Source organism: Podarcis tiliguerta (assembly GCF_965153285.1).
Source record: "Podarcis tiliguerta genome assembly, chromosome: 17".
NCBI classification, from domain to species: domain Eukaryota; kingdom Metazoa; phylum Chordata; class Lepidosauria; order Squamata; family Lacertidae; genus Podarcis; species Podarcis tiliguerta.
Genome location: NC_139550.1, coordinates 33609719 through 33632826, shown reverse-complemented (window position 1 = coordinate 33632826; position 23108 = coordinate 33609719). Strand labels below are relative to the sequence as shown.

The window sequence follows — 23108 nt, the reverse complement described above, 5'->3', positions numbered from 1 at the left end:
TTGCTTCCCCATGGCCTCTCCATGGCCGCTACAGCCAGCATCTTCCCTTCGGCAACTTGGAGCCCCTGCTGGAGAGAAGGCAAGGAGGAAGAATAGAGAGGTGCCCCTGCCTAGGCCCAGCCCTGTGTGACATGCTGGCTTTGAAGGGCAGGCAGAGGACAGGGGAGGGAAGAAAGGGGGAGCGGAGCACAAGGAGTGTTGATGATGATGATGAGGAGGAGGAGGAGGAGGAGGATTGGGGGGGAGTCTAATCTTGCCCCTTTCTAAAATTTATTTATTGGTGTGTGTTTTTCTTTTTGTAAATCTAGGTAAAGATAAAGAGACCCCTGACCATTAGGTCCAGTCGTGACTGACTCTGGGGTTGGGGTGCTCATCTTGCTTTATTGGCCGAGGGAGCCGGCATACAGCTTCCGGGTCATGTGGCCAGCATGACTAAGCCGCTTCTGGCGAACCAGAGCAGCGCACGGAAATGCCGTTTACCTTCCCACCGGAGCGGTACCTATTTATTTACTTGCACTTTGATGTGCTTTCGAACTGCTAGGTGGGCAGGAGCTGGGACTGAGCAACGGGAGCTCACCCCGTCACGGGGATTCGAACCGCCAACCTTCTGATTGGTAAGTCCTAGGCTCTCTGGTTTAACCCATAGCGACACCCATGTAAATCTACCAAAGAATAAAGTAAAATCGGAATTACAGGGTTTTCTCAGTATGGTGAAGGGCTTGTATGCTGTGTCCCATTGGTGTCCTGATGATGCCACCCATTGGTAGAAAATGCTCTGGGGGAGGGGACAAAAAAATGAGGGGTCAAAGGGGGTAGGTTGGGAGCGGAGTGCGAAATACAGTCGTACCTCAGAAGTCAAACGGAATCCTTTCGACTTCCAAAACGTTCGGAAACCAAAACGCAGCTTCAGATTGGCTGCAGGAAGGTCCTGCAGCCAATCGGAAGCCGCGTTGGACGTTCGGGTTCCAAAGAATGTTCGCAAACCAGAACCCCCGCTTCCAGGTTTGCGGTGTTTGGGAGCCAAAACGTTCGTCTCGCAAGGCGTTCGGGATCCAAGGTACGACTGCATCCCTATTTTCATCTGGGGAATATTGGAGGGTATGATGGTCCAGGATCTTTGAGGCCTCCTGGCCTTAATGCATGCAGTGTTCTGCCTGGAACTGGCAGGCCTTTCTAAAAATAAAAAATAAAAACCCAGATGCTCCTATTACCAGCTCTCTGATGCTACCGCAGCCTGCTGTGAATTGCCAGCTTTTCCTGTTTTTGAACGGTATCCATCATAAGGGAGCCCTGCTCTCTTTGCTACTGGAATACTAGCACCGGTTGCCAGATCTTTCCATGGGGAGAGTGACGTGGGGATGAAAACATAGGCCTGCCTGGGCCTCCTGGATTCCAAGAGCAGTGCCAGGCTGGAAGGGGCATCACGTGGGCCAGTTTTCTTGAGGCTGTTAGAAGTATGCAGCAGCTCCAGCACTGGCCCAAGAGATCTCCCCCCCCCCTAAACATTGTTAGGTGAGCTCCCCCTGGTCCCCCCTATCTGATTTTCATTTTACCTCATCTTTAGCAGTTTACATATATCATAATTTTTAACCATTTTTTTTATCTCACTTACTTTTGCCATAAAACTCTTCACATTTTATCCCTTACAAGTGATACTATTTTAAAATACCCTATCTTCTACTTCTAACTCTACCGCCTATATCCATTTCCAAAGCTATTCTAAGATTTAAATATTAACGTATTTTTTCAAATATTCTTTAAACTTGTTCCAATCTTCTTCCACCGTCTCTTCTCTCTGGTCTCAGCGCTGGCCCAAGAGATCTTGCCTCACGGGGTGGGAAATCCAAATGGCAGCACACACACACACAACAACACACACACAACAACAACAACAACAACACACCCAAACCGTTAACCTGGAGGTGCCCTGTAGAATGAATGAATGAATGAATCTTTATGGCGTCAGCCATCAGCCATCACAATAAAATAACAATACGATATACAAAGAATAGTAATAAAAAAGTCAATTGCATAAAATACATTTTAGGGTTTTGAATCAATAGTCAAATAATGGATCTTATTCTAATCGCCCCAGCTAAAAACCTTGCCTGATAGACCAAAGGTTTGGTTGGGTAGGGACCCCTGAGGTGTGTGGAACATTTGGGAAGGGGCTCAAAGGGTATGTTCACATGACTCCTTGCAGGGCCGGCCCACCCGAGGCAAGGTGAGGCAAGTGCATCGGGTGGCAGAGGGGGCAGCTCCCCCCCCCCCCGATTAAGTAAAACAATAGAAATACTTAACTAACTGACCAATCACATAGGTTCTGCCCCCCCCAACAAAAAGCCCTGCCCCCCCAAATCCTGGCTATGCCCATACTTCAACACCGTGTGCACCTGCACGATCGCACATCTTTCTTTCTTTTTTTTAAAAGATATTTATTAAAAGTTTTATAGTTACAGAAAAAAAGTGTACAAGAAAAAGGAAACGGTAAAAAATTTAACAGCAAAAAGAAAAAGGAAAAAAGAAAAAAAGAAGAAAGAACAATGCATCAAAACAACAACAAGAAGAAAAAACCAAAACATTTAAAAACACATCCAGTTTCCATATCTTTATCTTTCATTTACTTATTTCCTCGACTTCCTCACACTCCCTTTTTTGTATTCTAGTTCAAATTAGCTAATTCAGCAAATCCTTTCCCTCTTTCTCAATTTTTTTTGTTCTATAGTTTATCTTAACACAATCTAACATTAAGTTTTCCACTTCAACCCATTAACAATCAGTTTTTGCTTAATTCTTTATAACATTTCTGCTAAAACCCTATAGCTTCATTCCAGTATTCTTCTAACATTCATTAATTTTGCAATATTTCTGTAAATATACTTTAAATTTTTTCCAATCTTCTTCCATCAACTCTTCTCCCTGGTCTCGGATTCTGCCAGTCATTTCCGCCATTTCCATGTAGTCCATCAGCTTCATCTGCCATTCTACCAAGCGATCGCACATCTTTCAGACGTGCAGTAATCATTCGTTGCCTAACTTTCTAGCTCACCCTTCAGGTCTCAAGCTGGAATAAAATACTGTCCCAATATTACAATGGAGGCAATACAAATAAGATCACAGCTCATTACATACACACCAAAGCCAGTGGGTAAAATGCTGCTGTTTAAAAGCATAAGACACTCTAGTTTAAAATCAGAAAGTATTTAAAAAACAAAACCCAGAGCAGACTAGCTCATATCTAACATGCTGCGAATGCCCGGATGAGCAAGTAGGCTTTTAGTTTGTGCCGAAATGAAAAGAGTTGACATTCTTGTGGTGTTTCCTTTTGTGTGGTTTTAGGAGTGGTCAGAGACGTCTCGTTCTATCATTCTCTCTCTCTCTCTCTCTCTCTCTCTCTCTCTCTCTCTCTTTCTCAAGTCAAGGTTTTTGGATCAGGGCTCACCAACAGGCCAGGCTGCATCAATATAGTCATGGATGCTGAGCTGAGAGCCCTGCATTGCAGGGGGTTGGACTAAATCACCTTCAGCATCCCTTTCAACTCTACAGTTCTATGATTCTGTGGCTGCATGATCAGACCTCTGGGTGATCTCATGTATGACAGACATTTGGTGCTGCTTAGTGAGGTGGGCTTGGGCCAGGGTGGTGGTGCAGAAGGCATTATTATTATTATTATTATTATTATTATTATTATTATTATTTAGTACAGTGGTGCCCCGCAAGACGAATGCCTCGCAAGACGGAAAACCCGCTAGACGAAAGGGTTTTCCGTTTTGGAGGTGCTTCGCAAAACGAATTTGCTATGGGCTTGCTTCGCAAGACGAAAATGTCTTGCGATTCTTGGGGTTCCCCCCCCTCCCCCCCTTTTTCCCAAGCCCCTAAGCCGCTTAACAGCTTATCGCTAAGCCGCTTAACAGCTGATCGCTAAGCCACTTAACAGCTGATCTAAGCCGCTAATAGCCTTTTAGCAGCTAATCCGCTAATCCCTTAAGCCTTTAATAGCCGCTAATAGTCGCTAAATCGCTAATAGCGCTAATAGCGCTAATCCGCTAATGGGCTTGCTTCGCAAGACGAAAAAAACCGCAAGACGAAGAGACTCGCGGAACGGATTCTTTTCGTCTTGCAAGGCACCACTGTATTTATACCCCACACATCTGGCTGGGTTTCCCCAGCCACTCTGGGCAGCTTCCAACAGAACACTAAAATACAAAAGATGTTGGGAAGCGACTACAAATAATTGAATCATAGAATCTTAGAGTTGGAAGGGACCCCGAGGGTCATCTAGTCCAACCCCCTGCAGTGCAGGAATCTCAGCTCAAGTACCCTTGGCAGATAGCCATCCAACCTCTACTTAATCCAGAATGCGGCAGCTAGACTGGTGACTGGGAGCGGCTGCCGAGACCATATAACACCGGTCCTGAAAGATCTTCATTGGCTCCCAGTACATTTCTGAGAACAATTCAGAGTGTTAGTGCTGACCTTTAAAGCCCTAAACAGCCTCAGTCCTGTATACCTGAAGGTGTTTCTCCACCCCCATCGTCCAGCCCAGACACTGAGGTCCAGCGTCAAGGGCCTTCTGGCGGTACCTCATTGTGAGAAGTGAGGTTACAGGGAACCAGGCAGAGGGCCTTCTTGGTAGTGGCACCTGCCCTGTGGAACGCCCTCCCATCAGATGTCAAGGAAATAAGCAACTATTTTACTTTTAAAAGACAACTGAAGGCGGCCCTGCTTAGGGAAGCTTTTAATGTTTGATGCTGTATTGTTTTGAATATTCAGTTGGAAGCCACCCAGAGTGGGCGGGGTATAAATAAATTATTATTAGTAGTAGTAGTAGTACAGTGGTACCACGCAAGACGAATGCCTCGGAAGACGAAAGAGTTTTTCGTTTTCTGAGGTGCTTCGCAAGACGGATTTCCCTAAGGGCTTGCTTCGCTAGACAAAACGGCCCTGCCTCTCGTGTCATGGCGACGCTCACTGCACGCACGCACACTCGCTTCCCCACTCCTCCGGCTCCCTCCCACCTTCCCGCTGACGGTTGGTGCCCACCCCCCTCGCGCGCTCCCCTCAGAGAGCTGTTGCCACCAGCGCCTCTCTCTCCCTCTCTCCCTCAGGTGAAGAGGATGGTGGCGGTTCCGCCGAGTCGCGCTCCTGAGCTCCGTCGCCCTCCAGCAGCCGCGTTGCACGGTGGCCACAACGCACGGGTGAGTCTGAGGTACCGGCTGCGGCAGCTGTCCTGCTTCTCCCCGCCCCTCCCCGCCGTTGTCAGTGTTTAAATGCAGTGGTGCTTCACAAGACGAAAAAACTCGTACAACGAAAAACTCGCAGAACGAATTAATTTCGTCTTGTGAGGCACCACTGTAGTAGTAACCTCCAAGAGAGTCCGATCCACTGTCAGAAAACTCTTCCTGAAGTTTAATCAGAATCTCCTTTCTTGCAACTTTCAAATGCAAAACATTTGGAAAAAAGCAGCACTCTGAAGTCTCTCAGGCCTCACCCCTTTGGACTGGAAAATGGCTCCATTTCAAAGTGGCTTGTACAAGAAAACTTCCCGGTGGATTGTGCTCTGATCTGCCTGCTGCTGCCCTTGATGGTGCCCCAAGCCTGCTGTCTCCGGTCGTTGACTCGCTAAGCATGTCTAGTCCTGGTGCACCATGGAGGAAAATATGCTGATCGCTTGGCCCAACCCACAAAACAACAAGGGGGAAACTGCAGAATCAGAGCATAATCCATGTTTGGCCATATTGGTCTTGTACACACCAAACATTCGAAGCACCTGTGACTTTTCCCCAAAGAATCCTGGAGATTTTAATTTGCTAAGGGTGCTGGGAATTGTAGCTCTATAAGGAGTAAACTACAGTTCCCGGGATTTTTTTTGTGGGGGGGGGGGATATCACGTGCTTTAACCATGTGGTGGACTGGACTATATTTTTATGGGGGGGGTGAACAAATTCCTATGCCCCACAAGTAACCCAGAGATGCATTTTAAATAAAAGGACACATTCTACTCATGTAAAAACACACTGATTCCCAGACAGTCTGCGGGCCGGATTGAAAAGGCGATTGGGCCGCATCCGGCCCCCAGGCCTTAGGCTGCCTACCCCTGGTCTATAGTTTTAGTTCTATCCATGTTTTAATTGTTTTTTTAAATGGTTGTTTCTTCTACTGTATGTTTTTAGTGATTTTCGTTTTTATCTGCAAGCCGCTCTCTCTCTCCCTCTCTTATAAATACATAATGGGTGCATGCGCTGGGAGGCAGGATTCTTGCGTTCCCTCTCTGCAGCTCAGCACTCTTCATGGAACAAGCTTCGCCACGCTCACATAGACTGCCGTAATGGGGAGAAAGTTTGTGCGGTACGTTATTAAAGGGATTAAGCTAATTCCTTAAGATATAAGCAGCCATATGTGGTCAATTAGGTAATAATGAGCAGCGGAATGAGACACACACCCAGGAACACAGGGAACACCTCCACCCAGTCATTCTCTGTTGACTTCCTGGAGCAAGGAGGAGCATCTCCTCCGGTCCCATCAGCCCGTGTGGCTGCGGCAAAGCCTGGAATCCAGGGAGCCTGGGATGTGGGGCGGGTAGGGAGTTTGTTTGCTTTGTCACTGTGGGGTACGGGGAATCTCCCTCTCGCTCTCGCTCTCCATTCTGTTTTCTGTTGCCCAGTGACACAGTGTTTGTTAATCCTTCAAAAGGGCTGCCGTGTGTGGGTGACTCACAGCGGCATGAGTCACAAGAAACAGAACCATCTCGCCTGGCTGGCAGCCAGCTACAGGCCTCGCCAGCCAGAAGCCCGGCCTCCCCCTGCTGCTCTCAGAGTGTGCTGCTTTGGGTTCCCACCCCGATTTGAAAAAAATCAGCTGGGGCTCAGCGTTTGGCTAGCACTTCATAGGACTGGCCCTCTGAGGTCCAGCGGGTCTTGAGGACCGAGGCTGTGTTCGTTTAACATGCATTCCCCCCACAAAAGAACAGTGAGAACCATAGTTTGCCCCTCGCCGTACCACAATTCCTGACACAATTGCACTACAGCCCCTAGGATTCTTTGGGGCAACAGGGCGAGAGCGGAACAGATTTCTGCAGCAGCGGAACAGATAGAAATCTGTTCTAGGCAGCTGCACAAAGGCCAGCCCAGAGGCTGAACCAGCGTCAAGTGAGAATCATACAGGCTGCAGTTCCTTAGGTCAGTAATTACCAAAATGTCAGCCCCAAAGAGCCACAAGACAAAGGAGGCTGTCCAAGACATCTCTGTGTGGTTTGGCCTCTCCTTCCAATCACCCTCTACTGAGGGCAGGTCTTTCTGATGCGTCTCTGCAGAGAGTGTGATTAGATTGTTCAGCCATTCCATACCCTCCTACATTTCTCCGATGAAAATAGGGACATCCCATTCCATAATGATAATTTTACTATTTATACTCCCACACATCTTACTGGTTTGCCCCAGCCACTCTGGGCGCCTTCCAATGTATATAAAAACATAATAAAGCATTAAACATTTTAAAACTTCCCTATACAGTGGTACCTCGGGTTAAGTACTTAATTCGTTCCAGAGGTCCATACTTAACCTGAAACTGTTCTTAACCTGAAGCACCACTTTAGCTAATGGGGCCTCCTACTGCCGCCGCGCCGCTGGAGCACGATTTCTGTTCTCATCCTGAAGCAAAGTTCTTAACCTGAAGCACTATTTCTGGGTTAGCGGAGTCTGTAACCTGAAGCGTATGTAACCTGAAGCATATGTAACCCGAGGTACCACTGTACAGGATTGCCTTCAGGCAACTCGGGGGTCGGATAATGCCACACCCTCCATCATTTCTCCAGTGAAAATAGGGGCGTCCTAAGGAAAAGTGGGACATTCCTGGATCAAATCAGAAACTGGGACGGCTTCTCTAAATCAGTGACGTCCCTGGAAAATAGGGACACTTGGAGGGTCTGCAATTCTTTCCTCTCATATGGAACTTTACTGGAAAATGTGCATGGATTTTGCATGTGGTTTTTTCCACGTGTGTGGAAGACAGACTACACTGGAGTCAGCCTCAGGTTTGGCCTGTCCAAATTATGCCCCTCATCTATTAACCAAGGAGCCATGTGTCCTTACTTGCAGTGGCACAACTTATTTTCAGCCTATCTGGAGTGGAATTTGATGCGACCTGATTGCCACATCCTCATTCTTTCTACACTTATCCTTTCAGGCAAAAGGGGCTCTCTAACCCAACAAAAACTTTAAGGTGCTCCATGAATTTATTTATTTTTGCTTTTGCAGCAGCATGGCTACCCCTCTTGATATCCCACTATTCTCAACAACACAGAAATATTTTGCAACATAAAGCCCATGGCATCGTAAGGCATGCTTTACCATAGCCTGATTGACATCCTCCAGGAGGAGACTTATCTGGTACCCCAGCCTAAGTTCAGAGCAGTCACCTGGGCATCCAGAGACGGAGATGGGGCCAGAAGCCTATGCTGACTACTTCCAGGCCACATGGAGCAGTGGGAGCTACATGTTACAAGAAACATATTTTTTCCTAACCATTATGCCCTGTACGGAGCAACGAAGCTGTCCAGTCTAGCTTCAAGGCTCTTTCTGACTCACAAGTCCCTTTTGTCCAATTCATCAGCTTCCTGCGGAAGCCTGTTATTGCTTCCAGGCTTGTCCTTTGTTTGAAAAATATTTGGGATACGAAGCGTCCCGTTTGTGTTGGGCCTGTACAGAGTTCCCTGCCATGTCTTTCCGGGCCTAAATGAAGACTGGGGTTTCCTGGGGTATCCCACTGCCGTAGGGAGAACTGAATGCAAGTGGTGAATGGAGGTAAACGAGAAGGGGCCCCCTGTATGAGCGAAGCAGCTGATGGGAGCCACGGGATGCAGCGTGGTGATTCACACCCTGGAGAGGCCCTGGGCGGCAGCTGAGTCAGGAGGGGGCAAAACGGCCTTTGTAGAGCTAGACTGAACCTGGCATGCAAGCAGCAAGCACAGCCAAGCTTCATGCCTCTCTGTCTCTTGCACACATCTTGCCATCCCAGGAGTGTTGAGTGTTCCTGTTGTCATGTGCACAGGAGTGTGTTGTGTGGCTTCCCTGAAGCTTGTCTGTCTATCCCAGACCGAAGCGTATTTTATCCCTGATCAAGAGTTCTCTAACTGTATCCGGTGTGTGAACCACCTGCCCTTCTAGGACCCCCAGTTCAGCTGCATGGGCTGCTGCTGGCACTGGGTCCCCAATGGGAAGGCATGGTGTGGGGGGGGGGAGGGAAGCCCGCCTGGTGGTGAGTCAGGCCCCAGCAATGTGCAAGTGAGTCACCGGCAGGGTGGGGCCGTGGTGACAGTATTCCCGCTCAGTCTCAGCGCACACAAAGGCTCTTTGATGCAGCCTGCTCTAGGTCACCTCCTCTGGGGCCAGTCCTGCCTCGTCATGGGTTCTTGGCTTCCCAGTTCTTCTTGGCCACAGAGATTTCCAAGGAAGGAGAGCACCGGAGATCACAACGAGCATAACCTCGCCACACCTTGTTCACCCGACACCTGCACACGCTCCACAAGATCACATCCTTCCAAGCCATGTTAACTGATCTGGAATGACAACAGTGCCCTGCATCGTGACTCAGAACAACTCAAGAGAATGAGAAAAACATCCTGATCAGTGCTGGGTTAAGCCCAGTGGAGGCCCCTAGGCAGTCGAAATCTCAGGGGGGCCCTTGTGCACATGATCTAGTGGGATAACATTGAACCAAGAAAGGTTGATTGTGATTTTCTTTCAACAATCTTCAATATTATTTTGATCCGTTGCCGAGTCCCTAAAAGGCATGGGGCCCAAAGGTCAGTGCCTCCTCTGCCTATTTGGTAATCCGGAATGGCACTTCGAGGCCACTTCACATTCTATATTTTTAGGCCTACACTTGAGATAGTTAAAATGCACATCATCCAGCATATACAGTAGTGCTTCCAGACAACCTGTTCATTGAGCCTGATATGCTTTCAGGAAGATTAGATGGCATTGGCTTTGGGATTATCATTCATTCTGAGTTGTCTGAAGGGAGATTAGATGACATTGTGCCAACCAAAGCAAGCATTATCCCACATTTTTTGGTGCATTTCCCTGTTACTTTACTTATTGCAGAAAGTCTGAAATTTGAGGAAGTGTGTTCGTTGTGCAAGACCTCCCAATCAGCTATAGTTGTGTAAGCTGAATTTTCTGGTTATGTGACTGAATCCCACCCAAAATGAGCAACAGTCTGGAAGCGCCCAAAACGTAAAGGGACCATACAGCCAATAAGTGCTTGTGAACACATGTGCCACTCAAGTACGCCTGTTAACTGTGCACTCCAGGTTCAAACCAGATCTGACAGCAGCAGGTGCAACTCAGAGTCTGCTGAATTTTTATAAACAGGGCAGGGGTATTAAATGGGACGCGGGTGGCGCTGTGGGTAAAAGCCTCAGCGCCTAGGGCTTGCCGATCGAAAGGTCGGCCGTTCGAATCCCCACGGCGGGGTGCGCTCCCGTTGTTCAGTCCCAGCGCCTGCCAACCTAGCAGTTCGAAAGCACTCCCGGGTGCAAGTAGATAAATAGGGACCGCTTACTAGCGGGAAGGTAAACGGCGTTTCCGTGTGCGGCTCTGGCTCGCCAGAGCAGCGATGTCACGCTGGCCACGTGACCTGGAAGTGTCTCCGGACAGCGCTGGCCCCCGGCCTCTTGAGTGAGATGGGCGCACAATCCTAGAGTATGTCAAGACTGACCCGTACGGGCAGGGGTACCTTTACCTTTACCTAGGGGTATTAAATGCAAAGTATGCTAGGAGACACAAGCAGAACCCTTTTCACCCACTATTTTAGCCTTTCTGTTAGTTACCAATCAACTATTTATTTTCTCCCCATTGTATTGGGGAGAAGTGCTTTACAGAAATGTGTATAGTAGGTAAAATTGCATACACAAACGTGTATATTAGGAGAAATTTGCACTAAAATGCTGGTGAATTTTCATGAGGACAAAAACATTTTCACACACAGATGTGGAAATGTAGAGAGCTGAACTTAAGACTGGAAAAATTAGAAAGTGAGATAAACCAAAATTGAAACGTTTCCCCATCCCTAAGCACAGGGATAAATTTAAAGCACTGGCAACAAAACTACTTCCTATGAAGATCCGAATTCTTGCAATAAGGAAAGTGGTGGGGAAATGCACTGGAAAGAGTGGGATGACACTTGCAAGGTCATCTAACCCCCCTGTAAACAAATCAAAATGAATGTTCATTAAACAGCCAGCACCATCGAATTCCCCTGCAAACGAATTAAGACGTGTGCTCAATAAGCAGGTAGCCTGGAAGCTCTGCAAGAGAAAGAAAGCTCTCCATTTGAAATTTCTCTGCCTCCAGGCATCAAGAGACGGAGGGTTGTCTCTGGATGTCAGGGACCCTTTGGAGGATGAGAGCATCACAGCTGGGAGAGGAAGTGACTGCACTGTGCAGGGCTCACATATTTATTCATTAATCGGTTTCTCCTGCTGCCTGGTTCAGGATTCAGATGGTGGTGTCGTATGATCTTCCCTGTTCATTCTCTTCCCCTGTTGCTCCCCCTGCTGCTCAGCGGAGAAAAAAACAATAGAGCAAAATGTCTCCCATTTCCTCTTGCTGCCACCCCAAACACCTTAGGAGTACAGTGGTACCTCGGTGTTCGAGCGTCTCGAAAGCCGAATGTTTCGGAACCCGAACACCAAAAACCCGGAACTGCTTCAGTTTTGGAACGCACCTTGGAAGTCGAATGGCATCTGCTATGTTTTCTTTTTTCTCCATTGACTTTGCTGGCCGCCCTTTGCATCTTGGTTGTCAAACATTTCGGAAGTCGAACAGCCTTCCGGAATGGATTAGCTTTGACACCCGAGGTGTCACTGTATTGCAATGGGCTCCGGCGATTGGTTTCAAGACAGCCATGTGAGATGGTAAAACTAAATTCAATCACATGATAGACTTGGGTGTATGACGCTTTCAGTATCTTAATGTCTGCCTGTGAGATCACCTAAGGGCAATAGCTGTCGATGGGAAGAATTAAGGATGCTCAGGCAAGGCAAAGTCTCTGCTCTCAAACAATGGTTTGAATCAACCACCCTGTTTGCTCAGGTTGCTGCCGCAGCTGCTGACGAAGACAGAGTGATACATTTTCTCAGCATTTTTGCCTAAGGGCATATCTACACTAAGCACGGTTTTATACCAGCTTAATAGCCATGGCTCCTTCCTCCACCCACGCTCCCACGAAAGACTGGGAAATCTAATGGTGAGGCAACCAGTCAGATGGCCGTCTGAATCCAACAACTGGATGGTTCTCCATCAGAGATCCCTAAACTCCCTAACTTTGTGTTTAGCGGTGCACACTGTGAAGTGCATTGCTGCTAAGAGGTCAGCCACCATCATAATTTCCCAGATGCATCTGCACATATAAATTAGCATGTGCACATGGTGTGCGCATTTGCACGATGGACCTGTCCCCAAGTGTTTTAAGTGCAGAGTGCAATCCGAAAGTGTGCCCAATCTGAGTATAATCTGGTGGCTAAATTGCACGCAAACATGTGTATTACTGTTCTGGTGGCTGCTTCTTCCAGGGAAACACAGCATGAGAAGAGGTGATTTGGTGTGATAACATAGAGCTTTTTCTTTTGCAAAATTTCAAAAAGAAGACGTTTTTGAGCTATTTTTAAAGAAATTCGCCAAAAAATCAACACTTCCAACATGGGTTGCTGTACATATGGGTGTTTACAGACATATCTAATGATTATCAGAGATTCTGCCAGAGCGCTATTTCCGAAGGACGAATCCCAGATATGTCCAGGAAATTGCAGGCGTATGGCAGCCCTAACCTTCTTTCTGTCTCTGCTTTCCCTCTGACACTTTCTCCTCGACAGGTTGCTAGATGTGAGTTTACTCTTACAAAGATGCCTCTGCCACTCTGCAGGGAGGGGCTGTGGGAGGGGAAGCAGTCTTTGGAGTTGTAATAACACACCAGTCCTTAATGTATCGTGACTACAGGGGCCCTGAGGGTTGTGCCCCAGCCAGAATCTACAGAGACACTGTAAGCAAGAGAGCCCGGGTCACGCCTCTCAGATCTTGTAGCGCAGCCTCTTCAGGAAGCAAACAAATACATTTGTGTTGTCCCACTGTGCAACCTATCGGCTTAGAGAAGAAGCATGCGAAACACGGACTTTATTTTGCAAAACAGGGAAACAAGCTCCATGAGACATTGTGAGACTGGCACACTGCAAGAGGCAGACAGAAAAACTTGCCATCTGTGGCCTTTTAGCTACGCTGCCCGGACCCTGTCCGTATGCCTGGTGGCACAGGTTGTCCTCACCTTTGGCGTCACTCGGCTGCCTTCTTGGCGCCTAGTTCCCCCTGTGTAATTGGATTCCTTGAATGGCTGGGAAAAAGGCCCAGCCTTAGCTGCAAGGGCTGGGGGAGGTGATGGGCAGGAAACTCCCTTTGAGGGTGAGTCACAAGGGAGGTATCATATCTGATGGACCAAGCCTTGCAGGTGGCAGAAAGGAGGCGGCCCTGCGAAGATCAGAGGTGCAAGGGATCTCAACACACGCCAACGCCTTTGCAGTACCAGGAATCCCTGGAGGCCACTTCTGCTTGAAACAGCCTCTTTCACACAGGCTAGCAGCATGCAGTTCCTATTGCCGTGATGCCTTTTCATACTTGGCTTGGTTTGAGCTCCAGAGGAATGACAAGGGCCTTCCCTGTCCTCGTTCCCCCATCAAGGTAATCTGGGATCAGCCTGTTGTAAACAAAAAATTGCCCTTTTCCCAAGAGCCCATAAAAAATTGCCCTTTTCCAAGAGCCCGTATAGTGTCCTTACATAGGTTCCCTATGTAAGGTTCCTTATTGGTAGGAGAGGTTCCCTATTGGTAGGAGACAATAACAGAGGCCAACCAGAGAATATTGAGAAGCAAAGCAGCTACTAAGCTTGATCATTATTGATCTGTTGCAACAGGGTGCTCCCCCACACGCCGGAGATAGGTGGAGAACAAAGGTGTGCCTGCCCTTATGTAGACTTTTAGAATTGCCCACCCTCAAACTCCAGACCACCCCCAGAAACATCATACATACATCACAGAAGGGGTGTAGCCCAGGACCACCTCCCTCAATACATCATACCTACATCACAGAAAAGGCGGTCTAAACAGAAATTTGAATGTTGTTTTTCTCCTGTCGTTGTTTATCTCCTGTCTGGCAGGTTACTTGATTGGATTGCCTGGGGAGCCTGGCCAGTCTTTTGAAGTGATAAATACTTAGTTCCTGGGCCATGTCACAGGCTCACACCCTATTCAAACACAGACATACCCTTAAGACAGGATTTGTGAAGGAAAAGACAATGGGGAGGCTTTCCCACTTTGACCTTGCAGAGAAAACATTTGCTTAGTTTAGGAATCAAAATGGCTTCAGGTCGGTCTTCCTGTGCTGATCTATGTACGTGCGGTTATGAACATTACCATATATCTAAGACCTCAAAATTCCTATCACAAGCTGTATATCATACCTTCCAACATTTGTCCAATGAAAATAGGAACGTCCCATTCCATAATGATAATTATTTATACTACACACATCTTACTGGGTTGCCCAGCCACTCTGGGCAGCTTCCAACATATATAAAAACATTAAACATTAAAAAAAAAAAACCTTCCCTATACAGGATTGCCTTCAGATGGTTTGGGGGTTGGATAACTCTGTTCCCTCCAACATTTCTCCAGTGAAAATAGGGGTGTCCTAAGGAAAAGTGGGACATTCCGGGATCAAATCAGAAACTGGGACGGCTTCTCTAAATCAAGGACGTCCCTGGAAAATAGGGACACTTGGAGGGTCTGGTATATCTGATGTTTTAAGTCCTAAGGAAGATTGCTAGGGAATCACTCTCATGCTGAAACAGAAGTACAACACAGTCCACAGTGGACCCCTGAAGGAAGGAGCACAAAGAATTCCCTCTCCACGTAGTACAGTATCTCCACTCTGAATTCATTTCCTTCTCTAATCCAGTTTCTGTTGGTATGTCTAATAACCACTTCCCTCTGTGCACCAAATCATGAAACGCATAGGTTCCTACAACTACTTTCTCTGATTCTAATATGTGATTGCTACTTTTACATTTGCTTCTGAGCTTCTGCTCCTGCTGTTCAGCTTGAATTCAGCTTGAAGCTGGGGTCACGTTGTGGAGACTGGAAGCTGAGCAACAATTTCCATGCATTCCCTAAGGACATTTCTTCTTTCTTTTTCTTTTTCTTTTCAAAAAGGTTGCATAGGGTCCACATGTCTTCCTTCTGTGTTGCACTTCTGCTCCCAGCCCTGGATGTGCTCTCTTTTGTGCTGGAGAAAACCTAATAAAAGATTGTTCATTGTGGGTGCCACGTAGAAAGGATATTGTCCACAACTTGATTAGCAACAAGCAGCACAAGTTTTAATACTCACACTTATCTGCAGACTCTTCTGTTTTGTTTTTTAAAAATGTAATCATTTATTCCATTTGCCTCTTCCTTTTCCCAAGGTACATTGCCTTGGGCATTAATTTTGATGAAAAGGAAATCCAGACCTAAAAAAAACTCAGAACAGAGTAGTGATCAAAGAAGGAATTCATTGCAGCTGCAGAGAAGCTTACACATTTACATTGGCTCAAACTGATAGGTAAGAAGTTTTGATCTACAGATTGGAAAACAAACAACACATTTCCCCCCCTGAAACAAATAAAAGGTATAGTTCCACATGCAATCCACATTGACAAAACTGAATATAGTTGAACTCGGACCTGGAAATAGTAAGATAAGTCCAGATAACTGTTGGATCTGAGCTAGGTCCATTTCAAAATTAGTACACTGCTGCAAGTTGATTCAAATTTACTGGGTTATTTCTCGACATTTGACAAAATAATCCAGTCCTCTGTATTTACTTAGGAGATCAGCCTGGCTCTAGCCATCTGCCAGAGCCCTTGCTCTTGACTTTGCAGCCGGCCCTTTCCAGCCTTCAGAACTTTCAACTTAGGTGCCAAGGCCCAGAGAAGCCGCTCTGGAGGCCCTCAAAGAAGCAGCAATTGAAGCTGTCAGCAGAGGCAGTGAGAAAATAAGACCCATGAGGAAGGTCCACTGAGCATCCAGGGAAGAAGTTATGAAGAGCACCAAAAGAGTGGCAGCAGAAGGCATTTATTTGTGCGGTACCTACAATGCATAACTTATGTCACATTGAGCAAAGCAGGGAGATGTGCTCTAACTAATAAGAATCCTATAGAGCAAAAGCACAAAGGGGCTATACTCCTGAGCTTTGAGTGCCAGATTCTAGCCAACAACTAATAAGAAGAGCATGAATCTTGCATCATGCTCTCTTGGGGAAGTTGCTTGAAGCAGTGCAAGAAATGATTTTCTGAGAATTTTTATTTTATTTATTGGATTTATTTACCTAGCCTAAATTGCCTTACGGCAGCCTCCCCCAACTGGTGGCCTCCAGATGTTGTCGGACCTACAACTCCCAAAATCCCTGGCCATTGGTCATCCTGGCTGAGGCTGATGGGAGTTGTAGTCCAAAATATATGGAGGCTCCCAGGTTCAGAAAGGCTGCCTTATGGGATGCTAAGCTAGTTGATCCATTGCGTTGACCTAGTATGTCATCTGTTATTGTGCTCTGCCACCAATTAAGGGCCTTCTCAGGCAGAGGGCACAGCCAATGAAGGTGGTCTATGCCCTTTGCAAGAGAATTTTGGGAAAGGGGCCACTGTCACCTGTTAGCAAACCCTCCATGTGTCCCTATTTTCCAGGGACGTCCCTGATTTAGAGAAGCCACCCCAGTTTCTGATTTGATCCTGGAATGTCTCACTTTTCCTTAGGCTGTCCCTCTTTTCATTGGAGAAATGTTGGATGGTATGGAGTTATCTGACCCCTGAGCCGTCTGAAGGCAGTCCTGTATAGGGAAGGGTTTTTTTTTAATGTTTAATGTTTTCTTGTGTTCTTATAAATGTTGGAAGGTGCCCAGGTGGCTGGGGCAAACCAGTATGATGTGTGGGGGATATAAATAGTAAAATTATCATTATGGAATAGGATGTCCCTATTTTCACTGCAGAAATATTGGAAGGTATGCCTGTGAGTGTCCCCTCTGTGAACAAGCCAAGAAGGAATAGAGACTTCCCACTATGGGGGAGCATGAGAAAAGTCACTCCCAAGAACGCTTGCTGCTTACAGGACCAAGCCTGGAGCCTTTCACCCAAACCTGAGGTTTTCAACCGTTTTGAGTCCATAGCTCCCTTGACCAACTACATTCTTTCTGCGGCACCCCTGTGGGTCTCAGGAGCCCAGTTATGTCACCCCTTGCCTCTCACCCTTTTTCAAACACCCTCCCTTGTGGAGGGATCCCTCAGCCTCCTCTTCTCTCCCCATTCCTTGGGAGTCCTCAGGGCAGCCGCTACTGCCACCCATGGTCCCTGAGCTGCGCCCCCTGCCCCAAAGAGAGGTGTCTCCTCACACTGCCCCACAGGGGCCTGGTGTTGGGATGTGTCCGGGGAGACGGGGGCATTTGGCAGGCCCCCAGCTGGCTCCAGCCACCGGCCGGCAGCCGGGCAAACTCCGGTTCTCAGAACAGCATCTATCAGCGACTCAAGTCTCAGAAGCCTTCAGAGACTGAGCATGCTCTAATCAGCAGAGTGGATAACTTTTCACAACGGACGTGGCGGACAGAGGCATATGTAAGCATATTTACAGGTGTTTATTCAGCAGGTGGCGCTGTGGGTTAAACCACAGAGCCTAGGACTTGCTGATCAGAAGGTTGGCGGTTTGAATCCCTGTGATGGGGTGAGCTCCCGTTGCTTGATCCCTGCTCCTGCCAACCTAGCAGTTCGAAAGCACGTCAAAGTGCAAGTACATAAATAGGTACCGCTCTGGCTGGAAGGTAAACGGCGTTTCCGTGCGCTGCTCTGGTTCACCAAAGCGGCTTAGTCATGATGGCCACATGAGCCGGAAGCTGTACGCCAGCTCCCTCGGCCAATAAAGCGAGATGAGCACCGCAACCCCAGAGTCGGTCACGACTGGACCTAATGGTCAGGGGTCCCTTTACCCTTTACCTTTATTCAGCATCAGGAACAAAGGAAAAACATGTCTGCTTCCCTTCGTGTCCAAGCAAACAGCAGTATAGCAAAAGCAATATACAACAGAAGTTCCCAGCAGACTGTGCTGGAAGTAAACAGACATGTGACATACAACAATCCACACATCTGTTCTAAAGGTGGAATGGAACTATATCCTAACACCTGGGACTTGTCTGTCCATTCCCAACAGCAAGGGCTGGTGGACTGGCTGGCTGGGCTCCCTCGCCCGCTTGCTTGCTTACTCCGAGGCTTCCTCAGCTCCTGGCAATCAGCACCCTCTGGCCAGCCCCAGAGGCACCATTCGCCTGGGGAGCTTGTAGCCAGGGCTGCTGCAACAAACAGCTGTGGAAGCCTTTGGGAGGAAGAGTCATGAGAGGGCATCAGAAGAGGAAGGAAAGAGGGACAGAGGCCAGCGTTGCCCACGGTACCTCTGACCATCATTCAAGGCACCCCAAGGTGCCATAGCACACGGGTTGAAAACCACTGCCCTACACAGACACAGCACCGACACAATCCAGGCATGGCAAGGGAGCGTGTGCTTGCTTCTCGTCTGCTTGAGACAGGAAGTAGAAAAGTGTTGGGAGGGCTGAGTGAAAGGCAGGTGTCAAATGCCTCAGGAATGTTCCAGAAAACCTGCCAAAGAACCTTTGGCACTCCCTTGCTCCGGCCCTCCCTGTCACACTTTCCCTCTCCCTCCTTTCGCAGAGAAAAGATGGCGCCTTTTTTGTTCCCCCAAGGCAAAAACAGGAATACTTTGCTTTCAGGAAATGGGTTCTTCCATCTGCGGCCGCCTCCCCTCTACGTTACTTGGCCCTGTGTTTGAAAACACCTTTCTCCACTTGCAGGCTGCAGCCAAGACTTTGAGGCGCAACAGAAGCGGGGGAATGGTTGTGGGTAGATGAGAGAAAAACAAAGGACAATGGGGATGAGTGGGGAAAGAAATGGTGGGCGAATCACTCCCAATTAAAAAAAAAAAAAGTGAGGGAAATTGCTCAGGTTTCATTTGTGCTTGTTAAGTTGTTGCATTAGCCAGATATCCACAAAATGGAGAGAATGGCCACTCCGAGGTCCCTTTGGGCCCCTCAATAGAATATTTGAGGGGGCCTGATCCCCCAGTGTTGGCATTGCCATTCAAATGGTGGGTGTGCGACATGTCTTGTGATCTATTGTGTGGGCTGGGGCTTGCCTGCCTCCCCTATTTTATTCAAGTTGGGACCCCTGACTCAGATTATCCTTGGAGGCCTTCTGGTGGCCTCCTCTGTTGTGGTGTCCTGGTTAGAGGACTCTCTCCTTAAGGAGGCGTACTCTTTTCAGAGCCAAACATCGACTTTTAAATTTCCCAGGCTTTTAACATCTGAGACATTGTCTTTTTGAAGTCTCATTATTTTATTGCTGTTTTAATTCTGCTCTTTTATTGTTTGGTGTTTTTTGTTCTTTTTAATGATCTTCTTGTTGTACCTTTGAACCACCCTGGAAGTTTTATACATAAAATCTTTATTTCGGTCCAAAGACCCACAAAGCACTTTCAAAAGCAAAATAAAACAGGAATACAGGGAAAGGATTCCAAGACAGTCACTATGTCTTATCCAGAGCATGTGGGTTTATATTTCTTATTACGGTACTTCTGAGAGGAACTTAGCCACAGCCAGGGTAGTATCATCTGACATATATCCAAGGAGATACTTAAGGTAGAGGGTTTTGGATTTTCCAGTTAAGTTTACCAAGAGGGGTTTAATAAATTGATCCCTAGCTTGTTTGAACTGCTCACAGTGTAGCAGGATATGCTCCATAGTGTGGACACCGTGAGAGCATAAGCAGAGCCTATTTTAGTGCAGAGCCATTTAGTACTTCTGATGGAAATACATTTAGCCTGGCTTTGGTGAATAATAAGTGATAGTTAGGTGCAGACAGATTCATGAAATACGATGGTAACTGAAATTCATGACCATGGTGGATTCCATAGTGGTCCACAGGTCACATAAGATCTAGAGCGAAGATCTAGATCTAAATTTTTATATATGGGCAGTCTATAAGATTTTTAATTATTTAACTAGAATTGTGCCAAACCTTTTGTCCCCTCCCCAAACCATTTGTTGGGTGAACCCAAAACCTTGTGAAAGATCACTGGGGGAAGAAAATATTTTTTTTCCTGAAATGTTTGGGAGGGGGTTGTTCACATACGGTACTTTGCTTAACTTTATGACGCAGCCAAGAAATTTCCAGGTGTTTGGCCGTTGTTGTTGTTGTTGTTGTTGTTGTTGTTGTTAACTTTAAAAAGCCTCCACGCTACTTACAGTGCTGCAAGGCCTTCTCCACAAGCCACCACGAGGCAAACTTCTTGGATTCTCTCTGGAGCTGCATTGCTTCACATCGTGTGACTCTGAAGGGATTCCAGAAAGTGTAGCTGGTGGGAAGTGTTAAAATACTTTCTCCTTCCAGCTGCACTTCCTGACAAGATCCAGCATCGCTCTCCCAAACATTTCAGATAAATTTATTCTCTCTGCAGTAAAGCAGCAGATTAACCGCCCCACAATCTGTGCAGGGGAGTTAATATTTTGGGGGAACTGGGTGGATAATTTCATCCCCACTTTAGATTTAACAGTGATGAGTACCAGAAAATCAGGGCTGCACCTGATAAATATGAATGGCTGGAGTGCACGAAGAATGAGAGAGCTCAGCCTTCTTCGCCTCCCAGCCGCTCCAGACTCCCCCTCCCCTCCCAGGGGTATTTTGCAACTTGTCATTGCCACGATTGTAGTGCATTAGTGGTGTATTTCTACTAGAAATTTCTACTACGCATAATTCCATTTGTGCCCTGCCTCCCCGATGTTATTGTATTATTGCCATCTGGAGGAGGAGGAGGAGTTTGGATTTGATATCCCGCTTTATCACTACCTGAAGGAGTCTCAAAGTGGCTAACAATCTCCTTTCCCTTCCTCCTCCCCCACAACAAACACTCTGTGAGATGAGTGGGGCTGAGAGACTTCAGAGAAGTGTGACTGGCCCAAGGTCACCCAGCAGCTGCATGTGGAGGAGCGGAGACGCGAACCCGGCTCACCAGATTACGAGTCTACCACTCTTAACCACTACACCACACTGGAGGGGCACCCTTATAGCCAGGGCAACTCTATTGGTACAAAAAATAAAGTGCAACATTTCTGGTATGAAATGTTACAGGATTTCATCAGGAAGATATGGGAAAGGAAGCATCATGTCTGCCTTGAAACCTTTGCAGATGAAAACAGTATTGAAAGCAGGACAACAAATAAACAGTATCTTCATGAACACATGAAGTATCTTCTTCTTCTTTCTTCTTTGGCGATCGCTGTAGCCGAGTAAGATTGTCTTCCATGAACACGATCTTAACAGTGAGTCCATTAGTGACTGTGGAGGCCAGTTCTGAATCCACACGTCCTTCCACAGTGGGGACATAGGTTTCCGGGAGGGAGTTGATCACGGTGAGGGTTTGTCAAACATGCCTTCCTCTTTTGTCAAACATGCCTTTCTCCCTTTTGTCCTGAGTTTGAGCATCTTCAAAGTAAAGGCTGTTCTCCAATTGGAGCGCTCACAGGCCAGTGCTTCCCAATTGTCAGTGTTTATACTACATTTTTAAAGATTTGCCTTGAGAGAACCTTTAAACCTCTTTTGTTGACCAGCAGCATTACGCTGTCCATTTTTAAGTTCAGAATAGAGCAGTTACTTTGGAAGGCGACAATCAGGATGCAAACAGTATTGAAAGCAGGACCAGGGCCATCTTACCCAGAAGAAGAAGAAGAAGAAGAAGAAGAAGAAGAAGAAGAAGAAGAAGAAGAAGAAGAGTTTGAATTTGATATCCCGCTTTATCACTACCCAAAGAAGTCTCAAAGCGGCTAACATTCTCCTTTCCCTTCCTCCCCCACAACAAACACTCTGTGAGGTGAGTGAGGCTGAGAGACTTCAGAGAAGTGTGACTGGCCCAAGGTCACCCAGCAGCTGCATGTGGAGGAGCGGAGATGCAAACCCGGTTCCCCAGATTACGAGTCTGTCGCTCTTAACCACTACACCACACTGGCTCTCATAGGTGCTAGGGGTGTGGGGTACCTGGGCGCCGGGCTCTCAGGGACGCCAGGCCGAGAGTCTGGGGCCTGAGAGTTGAGTCTGGGGAAGAGCCTGCCCGTCAGCTGGAGCGCTGCGGCGGGCTCTTCTGCTGCAGGCAGCTCTGCGCCATGAGTTCAGGGGCGACTGAGCCAGCGAGACGCTGAGGCGGGAGGGCAACTCTGCCCTCCTGTGTGCCTGTGCCTGGGCAACCAGGTGGGGGTGCCTGACGGATCTTTGCACCCCAGTGCCACATATGCTTAAGACAGCCCTGAGCAGGACCACAAATAAACACCTCAGTATCTTCATGAACACAAATCATCATGAAGGCAGAATAAAAAACATCTCTGAGGGAGCCTTCGGGGGATGAAAACAACCGGAGACACAGCCACCACCAACGACTGTCCTTGGAAGGAAGCAAGGATCCAACCAGTCCTCTCAGCCTGTGCGCAGCCTGCACCTTGGAAGCTGCTGCAGCTGACGGAAGGAGGCAAAGTGGGAGAGGGGAACGGCAGGGGAAAGTCTGGGGGTTATGGCTGGGTTAGGAGGAGAGGAGGCTATAAATAACCTGGACCGCAGCAGTGGTTTTTCAGTGGCCCATCTAAGCTTTCTGTGCTAAATTAAGTTCTGTTTGGCACCATGAGGTGGAAAACCGAAGCACCATTTGAGTAACAAAGTCATTTTCCTGTCAAAGGTGACCATTGTGCTGTCTGTGCCGGGTAGTGAAGGAGGCACCTCAGGGAGAGAATTTATTTTTGCGCTTCGACGTAGGCAACCGTACCAAGTGTCATAATGACTTTTGCAGCTGATTGCCTTGGCCAGACTAAAGTTCAGGGAATGTGTATAAGGAATAACCTCATTCTACTCATCTATATGGGTTTGCTCCTTGGAGAACTCTCCCTGGTGGAGGAAGCCATGCTGCTGTGAGACTTAGTTTCCTGAATTAT

The 23108-nt window shown here is 47.5% G+C and overlaps 1 long non-coding RNA gene across 1 annotated transcript; it reads left to right on the top strand.

The window, feature by feature from the left end:
• Positions 1–8147: 8147 nt before the first annotated feature.
• On the top strand, positions 8148–19465 carry LOC310667972. The gene is made up of 3 exons (XR_014506497.1): positions 8148–8801; positions 9016–9139; positions 15269–19465. It is a non-coding gene; the product is annotated as an uncharacterized lncRNA (long non-coding RNA).
• The last annotated feature ends 3643 nt before the right edge of the window (positions 19466–23108 follow it).